This window comes from Sminthopsis crassicaudata, chromosome 3, assembly GCF_048593235.1.
Source record: "Sminthopsis crassicaudata isolate SCR6 chromosome 3, ASM4859323v1, whole genome shotgun sequence".
NCBI lineage: Eukaryota > Metazoa > Chordata > Mammalia > Dasyuromorphia > Dasyuridae > Sminthopsis > Sminthopsis crassicaudata.
In genome coordinates, this window is record NC_133619.1 from 239,447,921 (window position 1) to 239,465,022 (window position 17,102).

The following is a 17,102-nucleotide window of genomic DNA, read 5'->3' on the forward strand; positions in this document are numbered from 1 at the left end:
TATAACAAACAATATAAATCAACATGGTATTGTAAGAGATTTCCAGAAGTCCTAGAAGGAGGGTATGTAGACACCAGACACACATACCCCTTCTTCAGCAACCAAGAGATAGTCCAAAACCAATCTATTGTCCATTGCTTCACTGTTAGGGAATCAAGTGATCCCCACAAGTTTTTGAAGTCCCACATCAGTCTTTTTATATGTTAGGGAATCCAATGATCCCCACAAGTTTTTGAAGTCCCACATCAGTCTTATGATGCCTCAGAGAATCCAATGATTCCTGAGGACTTTCAGTCCTACAATAGTCTTATGATGCCTCAGAGAATCCAATGATTCCTGAGGACTTTCAGTCCTACAATAGTCTTATGATGTCTCAGAGAATCCAATGATTCCTGAGACTTTCAAGTCCTACAATAGTCTTATGATGTCTCAGAGAATCCAATGATTCCTGAGACTTTCAAGTCCTACAATAGTCTTATGATGTCTCAGAGAATCCAATGATTCCTGAGGACTTTCAGTCCTACAATAGTCTATGATGTCTCAGAGAATCCAATGATTCCTGAGGATTTCAGTCCTACAATAGTCTTATGATGTCTCAGAGAATCCAATGATTCCTGAGACTTTCAAGTCCTACAATAGTCTTATGATGTCTCAGAGAATCCAATGATTCCTGAGGACTTTCAGGTCCAACAGTTTTTGATGTCCATGGGTCAAACGCCATAACTGCCAGGTTCTTTCAGTGGTGGGCACAGTCAGCAACGGAACCACCCAATGTTTCTTGGGCCTTCTCCTTCGTTTCAAGGGTCTGCTCTGTCTCTCTCTGATGGACAAGGCGAATACGGCTCGTTGGCACCCATCTGATTCCTTCTCCATCTGTAGAGATACAAGCAAACCCTCTCCCCCAGGCAGTTAACCTATCTGGTCCCTTCCATTCACCACTTTCTGGGTCTCTCCACATCACCTGGCGATTATCTAAAGACAGTGGAACTGCTCGCACTGGACACTGCCCTTCCGGTGAGTTATAAAACCTGTCTGCCGGAGCCAGTGCATCTTTGTCAAAAATTAAAAAATTAATGGTATAGAGAACTAAATTTAGAAGTTCTCTAGGGTTACCCGTGGCTCCCCCTTTCTTTTGTTTTTGGAGGAGTGTCTTAATATCTCTGTTTCTTCTCTCTACTATTGCCTGCCCTTGAGGATTAAAGGGTATGCCCGTGGTGTGTAAAATCTTATACTGTGCACAAAAGTGTGTAAAATGTTTAGATGTATATGCAGGTCCATTGTCTGTTTTTATTGCTTGTGGCACGCCCATAATTGCAAAAGCTTGTATAAGGAATTCAGTTACCACTCGGGCTGTCTCTTTTGCTGCTGGCATTGCAAATGTGAATCCTGAAAAGGTGTCTACCATGACATGGATAAAAGATAGACGACCAAAAGATTTATAATGGGTCACATCCATTTGCCAGATTTCATTAGGTCTCAAACCACGAGGGTTCTTCCCTGGAGGGAGTGTAGGAGCATGGAAAGGAAGGCAAGCTGTACAGGCTTTTACTATGCTCCTAGCTTCTTCTCTTGTTATTCCAAACTGCAAACGTAAAGCTCGGGCAGCCTGATGATATTTAGAATGAGACTCTTGTGCTTCTTGAAATAAAGGAGTACTGGCCAACATGGTTAGAAGGCTATCTGCCTTTGAATTACCATCAAAAATAGGACCTGGAAGTCCACTATGGGAATGGACATGCAAAATATAAATCTTACCTGGATGCTTTCTCACTTGCTCTTGAAGCTCTTTAAAGAGCTAATATATATTGGAGGCTACAAATTTTATTTGGGCTGTGGCAATTCTTTGTACCACACCTACTGAATAGGCTGAATCAGATATTATATTTATGTCTCCCGGATAATAAGCAAGAGCTAGAATGATTGCATACAATTCATTCTGCTGAGTGGACTGAAAAGGAGTTCTGATTACTTTCTTTATAGTTAAGTCACGAGAATACACAGCGCAAATATTATGTTTGGATGCATCTGTAAAGATAATTGGTCCTTTAAGAGGAACTTTAGAAACCTTTTCTTCAAGAATCCATTGCCAATTATGTAGCAGTCTGGTTATCTTTAATGGAGACCCGTGTGCAAAATTTGGAGCCATGGTTAATAAAATTTGCCACTCTGGGATGGTTTCGCAGCACACATTAACTTGTGCATTAGTATAAAAGGTATATATCTTGTCAGGGCTTGTCCCAGATAATTGTACGCTTGTTTAATGGCCTTTAATAAAATTCTAGCCACAAGCACTGGGTAAGGAATAAGGCTTTGTTCTGGTTGTGCTGGGAGGTTCACCCACTCTATCACACTGTCTCCTTGATGAAGGACTGCTGTGGGGGCCTCTTGTGTAGCAAAAACTGATATTTCCAAGGGTTTTTGAGTGACTCTTTCAACCACATTGGATAAAGCCAGTTCAACTTGTCTCAAAGCCTCTTGAGCTTCTTTTGTAAGCTGGCGTGGTGAATTTAAAGCACTGTCTCCCCTTAAAATGTCATATAATGGTTGCAATTGACAGGTAGTCAAGCCTAGCATGGGACGCATCCATTGGATATCTCCTATCAATTTCTGGAAGTCATTTAAGGTGTTTAGCTTCTCTGTTCTTAAGGAGAGTTTTTGTACTGTAAGCACCTTAGGATATACTTCATATCCTAAATATTGAAAAGGAGCATGTCTTTGAATCTTTTCTGGAGCTATGTGCAATTTATAATTCCTTAGTGTTTCTATGGTTTTTTGTAGACATGCTTCTAACATTTGTTCCTCAGGTGCACATCCCAATATATCATCCATGTAATGTAATAACATTACTTTTGGAAATGCTTTTCTTACTGGACTAAGAGCAGCAGCAACATACATTTGACACATAGTAGGGCTGTTTTTCATTCCCTGTGGCAAAACTGTCCATTCATATCTTTTATAAGGCTCAGCTAAGTTAACACTGGGCACTGAAAAGGCAAATCTTTTCATATCCTCCTTATCTAGAGGGATAGAATAGAAACAATCCTTAATGTCTATAACCCACAGAGGCCATTCTCTAGGCAACTGAGTAGGAGATGGAAGTCCAGGCTGAAGAGTTCCCATAGTTTCCATCTGTTCATTTACTTTTCTTAAATCAGTCAACATTCTCCATTTTCCAGATTTCTTTTTTACAACAAATACTGGGGAATTCCAAGGACTTAGAGAAGGTTGTAAGTGTCCTTGATCAAGTTGTTCCTGTACTATATCTAGTAAGGCCTGAATTTTATTGTTATCTAAGGGCCACTGTTCTATCACACTGGTGTATCAGTTTTCCATTGGATAGGAACAGGTGAAACTGTTGGCAGGCCTTTAACAGCAGCCCGGCCTAAAAAACCGAAGTACTCATTTTTAACCCTAATTGTAAAATGTCTCTTCCCCACAGATTGATGGGGATTTTTTCAACTATAAAAGGAGTAAAAACTCCTGTTTCACCTTCAAATACCCATCTTAAAGGGGTAGCACTAACTTCAGCTGCTATTGATCCTCCTACCCCAGACATGTAGGTGTCTGCCTTAGTCTTTGGCCAGTGACTGGTCCAGTTGGCACCTCTAATGACTGTGCGATCTGCACCTGTGTCCACCAGTCCTTCTAATGCTATGCCATTTATATAGATGGTGAGCATAGGTCGGTCAGCTGTCACAGCTGCTGTCCAGTATATTCCTGGGTTTTTCTGCTTGGAGTCCGAACATGGGTGACTGTCACCAGGTTGCTTACTAGGAGTCTGTATCAATAAACCTGATGCTACTACTTCCCCTGGTTGATAAGTCACACATTGTCTCCCTGTGTTAGTGACTGGGATATTATCTACACATTCCCCAGTTTCCCACATCAGTGTATGAATGAACACTGTCTTGTAAGTACTCTCAGGAGGTGAAATGGTCAAGCCTACTGTGCCTGGAGGCAAGGGATCCATAGGTTGGAGAGGAACAGATTTCACCTCTCCAGGGGGTATCTCAATTGTCCCAGCTGCATACAACTCTATCCTCCCTAATTGTAGTCCCTTTCTCCCATCATGTTGCTTCCTGGCTGACTGATTGTGTAATCCCTTTCTCCCCTCAGATGGCTTCCTGGCTGATTGGTCATGTCTGGGTATTGGACTTGGAGGCACTCTCTGGGTGTGGCATCGGCTGCCATCATGCCCCAAGTGTTTTTTGCTTGGGGCCCTGGAGCTGGGCCCCTCATCCCGTTTCCCTGAATCAGTCTACACTCTGAGGCCCAATGGAGTCCTCTGTTGCATTTTGGACATGGGGTTTTGGGTCTTGTTCTCCCAGCCTGTCTTCTCACTCTGTCTCTATGCCAACATTGAGCTTTCAAATGGCCTACTTTACCGCATTGAAAGCATTGACGAGTCTCTCTGGAAACCCCTTGCCAAAAGGGATCCTGTCTCCCCATGTTGGGATCTTGAGAAGTCTGCACCATAGCCTGGCTATAAAAGGTATTTGTGCCCATTGCAGCACAGCGTCTTATGATCTCCTCTAAAGGAGCATCCTTACGTAGTCCTAGTATAATCCTTCTACAAACCTCATTGGCATTGTCTCTAGCAAATTGCCTCACCAAAGTGTCTGTTACTTCATTTTCACCATTTGCCTGTATGACAGCTGTTTGCAAACGTGCCACAAAATCAGCAAAAGGTTCATTTGGTCCCTGTACAATTTTTGTGTAGGTCTCACCCTTGTAGTTTTTACTGGGGAGAGAAGCCCATGCTTTGATAGCAGCAGCAGAAATTTGCTCAAATGCTGTTATGGAGTAATTAATCTGTACCAAAGCGTCTGCATAAGAACCTATACCCATTAGTAGGTCATAGGTGATGGAAGTATTAGCTGCACTTTGACTATTTTGTTGGGCTTGAATTCTACAGAGCTCAGTAAATTCAGAAAGCCACAACAAATTTTGTCCAGGTTCTAAGCACACTTTTGCAATGACTTTCCAGTCACTAGGGGCTAAGGTTTCATAAGCCAAATTGTGTATTAACATCTTAACATAATCTGATGTAGCCCCAAAGACAGTGTAAGATTTTTTCAGGTTTTTAAGGACATCCATATTAAAAGGAGCATATCTTCTACTCTCTTGACCTGCAGAATTATGCTGTTGAATCACGGGAAAAATTTGAAGTTTGAAATCATTATCTACTTCTTTTCCATTTTCAATTGCTTCAATAAGCCCTCTTTCTAATCTAGTTACAGGAGTGGGCAGTTGTTGGGAGGGGGGGCTCTGTGTGGGAGGAGGGGGGGGCGCTGATGTCACCGCCCCTCCCACTACCCCTCCTCCCTCCGTCCCTGAAGGTGGAGTGGATGTGGGCTGATCAATAATCTGCTCTCTAGGTGGGGTTGAAATTTCTTCCGGACAATCAGAGTCTACACCCTCAGATTCCTCATTCAAATCCCCTTGCCCTCTGGCAATGTCCTGAGTTTGCCTATCTTCTATCTTTTGTTCCTCACACTTCCTTCTCAGAGCCTTTTTAGAACTCTTCCTTCTTCTAAACTCTTCTTGATAGCTTAAGTCTAATAGAATCAAGTTGTATAGGTAAAATACCTCTGGGAAAATTTGACAATTCCCATTTTTTGAGTAAAATTCTTTCATTTCAAGTCCCACTAGCTTCCATTTATCTATACGTAGTTTTTCTTCATTTAAGAACCAAGGGGACGTGCGAATCAATGAGTGTAAGAGGTTATTCATTTGTGGGATGGGAACAAGTAAACTTTTCTCATCAATTATCTTAATTATATCCTCTATAGCATTGCTAGATGAGGCAGGGGCTGGGGTAGGAGCAGGGTCAGCTGAGGCCCAGGATTTACCTAACATCTGCCCCATCTCAGTTACTAGAGATTGCTGATTTAGTCCTTAACAAGGTAAGTTCCTTATTTCTATTAGAATACTCACCTAATCTCCTGGTCACAGGAGGACTTCGGTGTATAAATATAGAAATAATATAAACTATGATATATGCATTTAAATAGCACTTTCAGTTTACAAAACACTGGACATATCCCCCATTTGATTCTCACAACTAATAAAGGCTTTTAAGATTACACGTGGCTGTTCTTGAGTGCGCTACCGTTATTAAGCTATAGATTCAAGAGATTGTGGCCAGAGACCTTAGAAGGCCTCAGAGGAGGCGAGCCGGGAAGAGTTCACACTGCAGAGGACAGTAGTCAAAGGTACTCTGGTGGGTCTAGGACAGACTAGTAATTGTAACTGCCAGGAGAGCACGTTACAAATGGCGCTCAACGTGGACGCATCAGGAATTATCAGGTTTTGAAAATATTTAATATTCAGAATTAAGATTCTGAAAGATCCGGTAGAAACGCCACTTAAGAGGGAAGACAGAGAAGCAATATGGACCCAGGTAACTCTGGGATCAGACTCAAGGACACAGCTGAACATAATGCTTACATAAAGAGGTTAAAGAGCCAGATGGAAGATCTTTTAACAGAGATCACCACTGAAGAACAGCAGGAAGCTTGTAATCAAGCTCCCAGAAGGCTATCTCCACACCCAGTAAATATAGCTCAGAGAGGAAGCAACCTAGAGCTAGTGAGCATGTATGACAGTATAGAGTATAAAATGCCACAGCAAGAGTTGCTAGAATTGCAGGTTAAACTACAGATTGAGACAGAGAAAGAAGAAAAAGCTAGGTTACTACAGATAGAACAGGAAGAGTTCAAACCAGTGGCTGAAACTAAGGAAGGAAATAAAGAATAAATAGACAGTGTGTGATCTTTGACCCAGGAGGAAAAGTAATATCAGATTTATTGATTCACACTCCTGGAGTACAATTCGGTATCAGAAACTCAAACTTTGATTTTTAGGCAAAAGAATTCAGGGATATAGCCGAGTGTTCTTTTTCATTAACTGTATGAGTGGATGTTTTAAGACCAATGGACACTATGGCCTCATTGGACTTCAGTTGTAGAAATTCTTCTTAGCATTTTGTTGGTTTACCTCCTGCATTGTTGTTTTAAGGAATTTATTGATTACTCTTTCATTGAGAAGAAGTTTAGTTCTTTTTATGTGCAAAGCTCAGGTTTGATTTTGAATCAGCCTTTGGGGGATTTTCCAATTCTTCTTCCCTCTGCCTCACCTTCTTGGGCCTAGGGAGAAGGGGGAGGAGGAAAAGGAAGGGAGATAATATCATCAGCACTGCCCATTAATCCATTCAAAACTCCAGTGTCTTCATTTCAAAGGACTGGAGTAGGCTTTATGCCCCAAGGCAAAAAGGAATTGTGGGGTATTGAGTATAATCAGAAAAGTTTTAAAAATACAGTTCAGTTAATTTCTAAGAAACCTTACAGGGACAAGACCTTGCAGTTAGAGAGAGTGGAGTTTTATACTTGTAAAACTGCTAGGATCGTCTTTGGAGAGTTGAAACTCCTCTTTTCTTACCTCGTGGATTTTCCACTTCCACAGGTGAGCTTGATTTCCCAACCCCCTACGGGTATTTATAAAACAGTGTTTATGTTTAGAATGGGTTGGAAAATTGCTGTTTTAATCACTAGAATAAATAGACAGTGTGTGATCTTTGACCCAGGAGGAAAAGTAATATCAGATTTATTGATTCACACTCCTGGAGTACAATTCGGTATCAGAAACTCAAACTTTGATTTTTAGGCAAAAGAATTCAGGGATATAGCCGAGTGTTCTTTTTCATTAACTGTATGAGTGGATGTTTTAAGACCAGTGGACACTATGGCCTCATTCCAATCTGGAGAAGCAGCTAGACATGTGATCAACCATTTTTCTATTGTAGAAATTTCACATGCATTTAAGACAGTTATGGATTGGCTTACAAATACTTTGCCTTTAGGTGTTTTTGCATTGAATTTGATTTTGCACATTCCATTGGCATTTCTTGTAATCCTATTAGTAAAGTCATTACTGCACAGACTATCCCCAAGATCTTCTCTTCTAAACAAGAGAAGGGAATTTTGGGATATGTGATTGCTTACAATTTTTAAATTTTGATTTTACATTTTTAAACATTTTTGATTTTACATCTTCAAAGTATTTTGATTTTACATTTTAAAGTTATTTTGGTTTTATATTTTTAATCTATTTTGGTTTTACACTTTTAAATTATTTTGGTTTTGCATTTTTAAATTCTTTGCCTTTTACCTTAGCAATGCACTTCGGGCATACACAGAAAGTGCAGCTAAGTGACAGACTGACTTTTGTCTGACTTATTAATCTTTTTGACAACAACTTTGTTTCCACTGTAATGTGGAAAGGCCTGGATGGCATTTGGAAAGGCCCAAGTTGGGCCCCAGGGACATTCCTTCCTAGGTGCAGATCTAGCAGCAGAGTTCATCCCCACAAGAGACATTTGTAACCTGGGGATCCAAGAGAAGGACCAGACAACAGCCCAGAGAGACCAGCCAGATGTCCGCAGCCCTTCAGACGCTGATGGCAGCGATGCCCCTCCTGACCGTGACACCAGAGACACCAGACACAGTTCCAGTGTTGCAGCTGAAATGGACTGTTTTGGGTGATATGCAATATAAAGACTGTAAATGGACAATGGGCCTGCTTGCTCCTCCCGTGGCTACTTGCCATATGGTGGCCTGGGAAGAGGCTTTGCCCTATGCTTTCTATTGAAGGACTATGCTTTTAAATTAGTGGGTGAAAAACCAACACACCTACCTGCTGTTGTTATTGAGACAATGTTATTGGACATGACTTTGCTTATGTGCACCTGAGAAACTAGAATTGCTCTAGGATTGTGAAAAGTGCAATAGAGAATTGTGATAAGCTAGAATTGTTCTAGAATTGTGAAAAAGTGCAATTGAGAATTGTGATAAGCTAGAATTGTTCTAGAATTGTGAAAAGTGCAATTGAGAATTGTGATAAGCTAGAATTGTTCTAGAATTGTGAAAAGTGCAATTGAGAATTGTGATAAGCTAGAATTGTTCTAGAATTGTGAAAAGTGCAATTGAGAATTGTGATAAGCTAGAATTGTTCTAGGAGTGTGAAAAGTGCAACAGAAAATTGTAAGAAACTAGAATTGGTCTAGAACTGTGATAAATGTAACTAGAATTGTGACAACCTACCTCACTGATATTTGTTAACTAGAATTGTGATGTTTTACCTTGTTGACTTCCCACCTCAGTGTTGACATCCTATCTCATTGGCATCCAACCTCTTTGGCATATTATCTCGACTATGACTTTGATGAATGGGTTGAACACTTGGGCCACTGTTGAGCCTGGTTCTCATTGTCATACTTCTGTTTACTGATCTGCTGCTTTGTACCTCCTTGGGCATAACACTGTCATCTCATGGATCAAGTGGACTATAGCTAGTGCTAAAAGTTTAGCTTGGTGAGATGTGCGGTTCCCGCAAAACAAGAGAAAGGGAATTGTAAGGGCCCTTTAAATGGGCGGACACAGTGCATCGGGAGATTGAGGCCCGGAAGTAATTTCTGTGGATATTAGGACTGCCCTTGGGCAGGATCCTGGCCATATTGAGATAGCTTCGTAATGGGTGACTCTCTTGCTGATTGGCTGTGTGTGTGACCTCACAGGCCCTATGTAAGCCCTCTGCAGGCAGCAACTGCCCTCTTTAACCTCATGCTCTTCACCCTGGCTCCCTAGCCTGGGTGGCCAAGCCAAGATGGGTAGCCAAAAGAGGTAAGGATTTTGGTAGTGAACACGTGGGTCTTCTGACCAGGTGTTCACTCGGGAACCAACAAGTCAGGGTATCAGTCAGGGCATTATGTGAGGAGGTATAATAAAGGCTTTTAAGATTACACGTGGTTGTTCTTGAGTGCGCTACCGGTTATTAAGCTAGTAATTGTAACTGCCAGGAGAGCACGCTACACCCACATGTGGCCTAATGCATTCTTTGCAAAGGCTCCATTCCCACAGGCTACCAGCTCCTCAGTAGATGCCACCCCTTTTGTACTAGCCAACCCCCAGGGGAACTACTCTGACCCAACTGTTCCCTGCTTTCTGGCTGGGAAGGATCTCATATCTACCCATCACCACACCACAGAGACAGTGGTTGTGACTGTGGCCCCTAATGGCCATGTTCAAATCCCTGATGTAGGAAAATTGACCTGTACCAATACTGTGAGTGCCAGCGAGTGTGATCCTTTTCAAAACTGCTGAAATTTCATTTCGGCAACTTGCAAGAGCTGCATAGGTGGGACACAGGCTAGGTGCACTTATGATTACGTACCCCCCAAGAAGGTAATTGTAGGGAACCCATTTAGGGATTATCCTGGCAAGCTCCCCCACAGTGCTAATACAGCACCTTCCTTGAAACTTCTCAATAACCTCCTCAGGATGAACATTCCAATTGATAGGATGTTATGCGATTATAATCATCAGTGGGGACAAGCAACCAGGACACTGCTACAAAATACAACTTCGGGGACCATCTGTGCACCAAGGGGGTATACATTCCTCTGTAAAGTAAGTCCTCCACTCCACCTTAATGTTTCTGAGGGGCCTGTTAGAAGAACCGCCTCTGACTGGAACCCTCCCCCACCTGTGATACTTTCCACTGGAAGCCTTACTTACACCCTTTAAACATTATGGGTCATGCACCCTGGATTACCTAAGCACCCCTTTCACGATATATAATGCCAGCACCTCTGATCCCACCCCTTCAAATAGACCAAGGAGGGGGCTTTGGGAAAATGTTCCATGGTACCTATGGAAAGGCGCTTCAATGCTAGTGCCCTTCGTAGGGTACTTAGAACATGAAAAAGTTCTTTCCAACCTAACAGCCACTATTAACCAGCTGGCAAATGAGATTGCACATTCTCTCCAGGAGATTCAAGAATCTCTGGACTTCCTTGCCAACATGGTTCTGGATAATCACCTGGCCTTAGATTATCTCCTGGCTTCTACTGGCAGAATTTGTGCCCTGGTCAATACTTCTTGCTGTATGTATATTAATAATTCCAGGGAAGTCGAACTTAGCACTGAAAGAATTTTAGAAAAGGCTGGCTGGATGAAAGACATTCAAGAGAAAATCCTTAGTCCTCCCGACTCTTCCTCTTCCTCATGGGGCTCCATGGTCTTTCTTAACCCCCATCCTAACTCCACTTTTAATTATTGTCTTGTTACTCATATTTGGTCCTTGCATTTTCAGACTAGTGGTGGTAGTCATTTCTCCTAGGCTTCGAGCTTCAAACTTTCAGCTGCTTCTATAGCCTGCAGACTCTGGGGCTCAAGGAGACACACACCCTCTAGACTCAGATGCTGCCATCTTCAGATCCCGTATTTCCCTTCCTGACATGAACCCCCCAAATGAACTAGGGACATCTCTACGACCATTTTCAGCTTCAAGAAGCTTCAGAAGATGAGACCTTCGTCCCTTTTCCTCAAAAGCATTTGGAGGGACTTGTCTCTGAGGGGCATCTGATGAGGGAAACTGAGGTTGGAGACCCTAAAAAAAGTTATTTTGACTTTAACCTCATGACCTAGAAGTCAACTAACCCCACCTCTGTTAAGTACCACTAATTTACCTTTCTATAGAGTTCTGCTGACACTACCCAAGTTTTCTATAGAGCTGAATTAAAGCTAAGTACCCCTACTTAACTTTCAATAGAACTGAATTAATGTTAAGTACCACCACTTAAGCTCTATATAATTTGAATTATCATTAATCAAACTTTCTATAGCCTTACTGAAGCCTATTCAAATCCAAAAGCTCTGTATTGTCTCAAATCATATATATGAGGGTGGGAAGAATGGGCAGGATGGGCGGAAGACAGAACTCTAATTCCATCAGAGAGTTCTGCTCCACTGATATCTCTTAATGACTTAAATAAACTTTTACTTTTACTTTTAATTTAGTAAATTCTTTTATTTCACCTGCGCCTTGTCTCATACATCAAAAGCCTGGAAATCCCCAACAATTTAATAATTAGTTTATTTTCAGTGTAGAGCATATAAACTAGGAGCCTCAGCCAGAATTCATTTGGAGAAATTCAGAGAGCAGAGGGAGAGAAGACAAAGGACTGGAGGCAAGAGCTTAGGCCCTCAGAACCAAGGGGAGAAATTCAATTTGATCTTTGATCTTCCTGATGGCTGGCCTGGCCTCCTGAACTTCCCCCACTGAGATAAGGCTAGTCTCAAAGGCTCTCCAGAAAGCTGCCCCGCCCCAGGAAGGAGATAATAAAGGATTTGGACTTTTAACACCTGGTTGTTTTCATGGTGATTACTGAACTAACCAGAGAACTTTACACTCTCCCCTCCCTCCTTTTCTTCCTTTTTTCCCTCCTTCCCTCTCTCCCTCTCTCTGTCTCTGTCTTTATTTATGTCTGTCTGTCTGTCTCTCTCTCTCTCTCACACACACACACACACATCATGATGGATCCTCCATAGGTTCAAGTCTTAATACGTTTTTCTAAATTAACCAGATCATCATTTCTTATATCACAACAGTATTTCAAATACAATAATTTCCTATCCGAGACATTATTTATGAAAGCTTTCCCCAATTTTCTGCTTTTTTCTATTCTTGGTTTCTTTAGTTTTATTCATCCAAGAAAATTATAATTTAAAGTAATAAAAATTATCCATTTTATACTTCAACAATTCTCTAATATTATAGTTTAAGATCTGGTACTGTTGAATCTCCTTCCTTTACATTTTCCCCTTAGGATTTCTTTGAAATTTTTGATCCACTATTCTTCTAATTGACTTTTATTATTTTTTCTAACTCACAATTTTTTTTTTAGTAATTTAATTGGGATAGCATTGAATAAATAAGTTGAACAAATAAATTTCTGGTGAAATTTTCATTTTTTATTTTATTAGTTCTACCTACCTATTTTTTCACTTTTAAATTTACCTGAGATGGTAATATAAGGTAAAAAAAAAAAAAAAATATGCATCATCTCAATACTTAGCAAATGTTTGGAGAAAAGACACTGAATTAATTTTGAGCATTAGAAAAAGATGGTTATAATCAGTGTTTTAAGGACATGAAATAAACTAAGCCTACAGTTCCTGGAAAATAATTGGTTTTATTTAAATTATTTTGTTTTAGGATCCAGAGAAATCTGAAACATGTATGCTCATATTTTTCTCTTTTAAATTTGGGTATTTTTTTTTTTTCTTTGTCATCTATTAATCTCTACCTTGACCTTGGGTCACAAAATACTAAAAACAACATCAAAGTCAAGTCAACTACAATTCTGAGGTTTTATGATTTATGGTATGAAAGCTCTGGGAAAGGTAGGTAGGGAAGCCCAAAAGAGTGTTGTCTTGTAATCCTCAGAGCAAAAGATAAAAGTGACATCTTTTCCATTTAAGAACTGTGTAGGTATTAGGAAAGATAAAAAGTTGTTCTCAGTGGAGATTTGGCTGAATAATATTACAAAAAGATATTGTAATGGAAGAATGGGAGTTTAGATGTAGCATATTAACATAATTATTGAAAAATATTTTTGTCGGGACATTTTCAGAAAACTGATAAAAATGAATTAATTATGTTACCTACTTCTTGAAGGAGAGGTGATGTTTCAAGAAGTAGACTGAAACATTTTTGGACATAGCTATTTGGAAATTTGCTTTCTTGATAATGCATATTCATTATAAATTTTTTTCTTTTTTTCTCTCCATGGGGGCATAGTTAGAGAGAAAGGATAGCTTAATGATAGTGTGCTCAAAAAAAAAAAAAGAAAAAGAGTCATTGAAACATTTTTAGAGAATTCACAGATGAGAATAGAAGAAAGAGCAGATAAAAATTTATAAGCATAATAGATTTAAAAGTATATTTCAGGCTTATTATAATACTTTAAAAAGAAAAGCAAGCTGTTTTTTCTAAAAACAAATTTATAGTTTTACTAAGAATAGTCTTTTTCTCTTCTACTTTGCCTAAGAAAATGTTAATATTATTTGGTATTTGCTAAATTCAAAATAATAAAATGTTTAAAATGTAGACACTTTAGTTGAAGTAACTTTATTCATTTCATGTCCATATTACTTTTCTATTTCCACCAGGGACTTTGTCAAAACCTGAGATATTTGAGATTATGAGATATCAGTTTCATCAGAATAAAAAAAAAAAAAAAAACAATCAAGACAACAACTTCTCTTTTTTTCCAGGTTAATCCAATAAATATTTATTAAACATGGCAATGCACCCTGCTTGGCATTGAGGATACATTGATAAAGAGAATAGTAATATTAATTATTATTTTTGTGGCATAATATGAGCATAGAAAAGTAAACAGGAGGTCATTTGTAGGGGGGAACATATACCAATAACTAAATAGGTAGTGCCTGAACTGAGCCTTCAAGAATATAAGGACAGAAATGAAGGGGTCTAGTGTAAGCAAGGCTACAAAAGCAAAGAAATGGGAAATGGAATGCTAATGCACTTTTAGATAGAATTTTCTAGTTTTGGAGGCTGCTTCATGGACTGCAAAGATCTGAAGGAAAGGCCCACTGCCATAAAGACAAGCTCAAATTTTTGTCTAGAAGATCTGGATCTTGAGGGAGTTAAGACAGCAAATCTGAGATGAAAATGAAATACTAATATGTGCTTTAAGTATTTACATCTTACCAATTAAAAAAATGGAAAACTTTGAGGCTGCATAGGCACTACAGATCCTATCCTTTCTTTTTCTAAAACTGATTTATTGAAATATTCATTTTTTTATTTTGAGTTACAAATTCTCTCTTCCTGTCCTCCATCCCACTCATTGAGAAGGCAAGAAAGATGTCAATTAACTATCCATGTGAACTTATTAACCAAGTCTTTCACAGTTGGTTGTCAGTGTTATTATTCTATTTAATCATGTCTTACTCAGCTCTTCTATCTTCTACTATCTCACAAAATCTGTCAAATTTCAGGTTCATTGTTTCCATGACACTGTCTTTCCATCTCATCAGCTGCCATCTACTTATCCTTTTGTCTTCAATTTTTCTCAACATCAGGGATTTTTCCAATGACTCCTGTCTTCTTATTATGTGGCTAAACTATTAAAGTTTCAACTTCAGTATTTGATTTCCTAAAGAATAGTCTGAATTTCTTTAAATATGGATTGATTTGATTTCCTAACTGTCCAAAGGACTCTTCTCCAGCACCACAATTAGAAAGTATCAATTTTGTAGCACTCAGCCCAGTTTTCCTCATAATCCAATACATACATCATAATAGCCATACATTGCTATTGGAAAAAGCATTGTTTTGACCATATAGACCTTTGTCAACAAGATGATATCTCTGATTTTTAATATGCTGTCCAGAGTTTTCATTGCTTTCCTTCCAAGAAGAAAGGATCTTTCAATTTCATGATTGCAGTCACTGTGTGCAGTGATCTTTGAGACCAAGAGCATAAATTGAACACTCCTGCCATTTTTCTCTCTATTTGTAAGGAAGTGATAGGACCAGTTTAGGTTTTTTTTTTTTTTTTTTTTTTTTTTTTTTTTAATTTTATGTTAAGTGATCATCAGCATTGCTATTACTGTGCACAATGACATTCTGGTATCCAGGTATTTTCTGAAGCCATTCTCCTTATAATTTCTTATAACACAATAGTACTCCATCATAATCATGTGCCATAACTTGATTTTTTTCTTTAAATTTCTGTTCCTATGTTTATTTAAAATTTTTTTATTATAGCTTTTTGTTTACAAGATATATGCATGGGTAATTTTTCAGCACTGACCTTTGCAAAGCATTCTGTTTCAACTTTTCCCCTCCTTCCCTCCACCCTCTCCCCCAGATGGCAGGTAGACCAATACATGTTAAATATGTTAAAGTATATGTTAAATACAATATACGTATACACATCCATATAGTTATTTTGCTGATGTGCCATAACTTGTTCAATCATTCCCCAACTGATGAGCATCTCCTCAATTTCTATTTTTTTTTTTGCTACATCAAAAAGAATTGCTATTGATAAATATAAAAATATGTTTAAGAGAATTGTACATGTTTAACCTATATTGGATTGCTTGCTATCTAAGGAAGACGAATGGGAGGAAGGGAGGGAAAAAATTTTGGAACGCTGGGTTTTTTGTAAGGATGAGAGTTGGAAATTATCTTTGCATGTATTTTGAAATTAAAAAAGCTATTATTAAAAATTAAAGACAACAAACAAACACAGAAGTACTATATATGTATAGGTCCTCTTTCCTGTGACTAAAATTTTTAAGCAAAGGAGTATTATGACCAAGTGAAGACATAAGAAACAGCTTCTAGGATTACCAATATCAAGTCTCCTACCAATGAGGTTGGTGCAGGTGGGATTGAGGAGTTGGTAAAGGGGCTATTATTAGGTTTATTCTAAACATGGTATTCCTGGTGATGAAGGGAACAATGATAGCATAATCACATAGTCAAAGCCAGAAATCCAAGAGACTCCAAGAGTGGACAAAGCATCATGCTTCAAACAAAGTTACTTTACTCAAGGAACTCTCCTAAAGCAGATTCACTTGATGTAGTAAGGTACAGGCTTATTTACATGATAAATAATATGTTAATACCATGTTGATACTGATTAAGTTCTAGAAATCAATGTTAACTACTGGAATGGGAATGGGTTGAGGGGAAGAGGAGAGGAGAATGCCTCAAACTCCATACCAAAGGCACCAGACACTCCTTTAGGTTTGGAGTTATGTTTGCTGACATCCACCCTCAAGAGGACACAACTGTTGAGCCGAGAAGCTTAGAGTCAGGGTAATGCTAAGCAGCAAATTGGAACCATCTCATAGATAATGAAACAGAGACCCTATTCCTCACAGATATTAGTCCAATGCGAAGAAGGTAACTTAAAGCTCTATTTATTACCTTCCAATGTCTGTCACCCCAAAATAAAGGAAGCAGAGGGCCAGGTGGCTAGACCCAAAGTAGGGTGCTATAGCTGATAGCTCTAAAGAGAAACCTTTATGTTCTTCCTAGAGTCCTGGAAATTTAAGACAAGGAATGAATATTTCCCCAACTGATAGGGAGCTGAATGGACTGAGCTGATGAGGTTGGGCATAAAACTCACATGATGAAGCAGTTTGGGAAGATAATGTAAGGTTCCTTCTTCTTAAGAAGAATTTTGTTTTTTGTCTCTCCCTCTCCTCCCTTCCCCA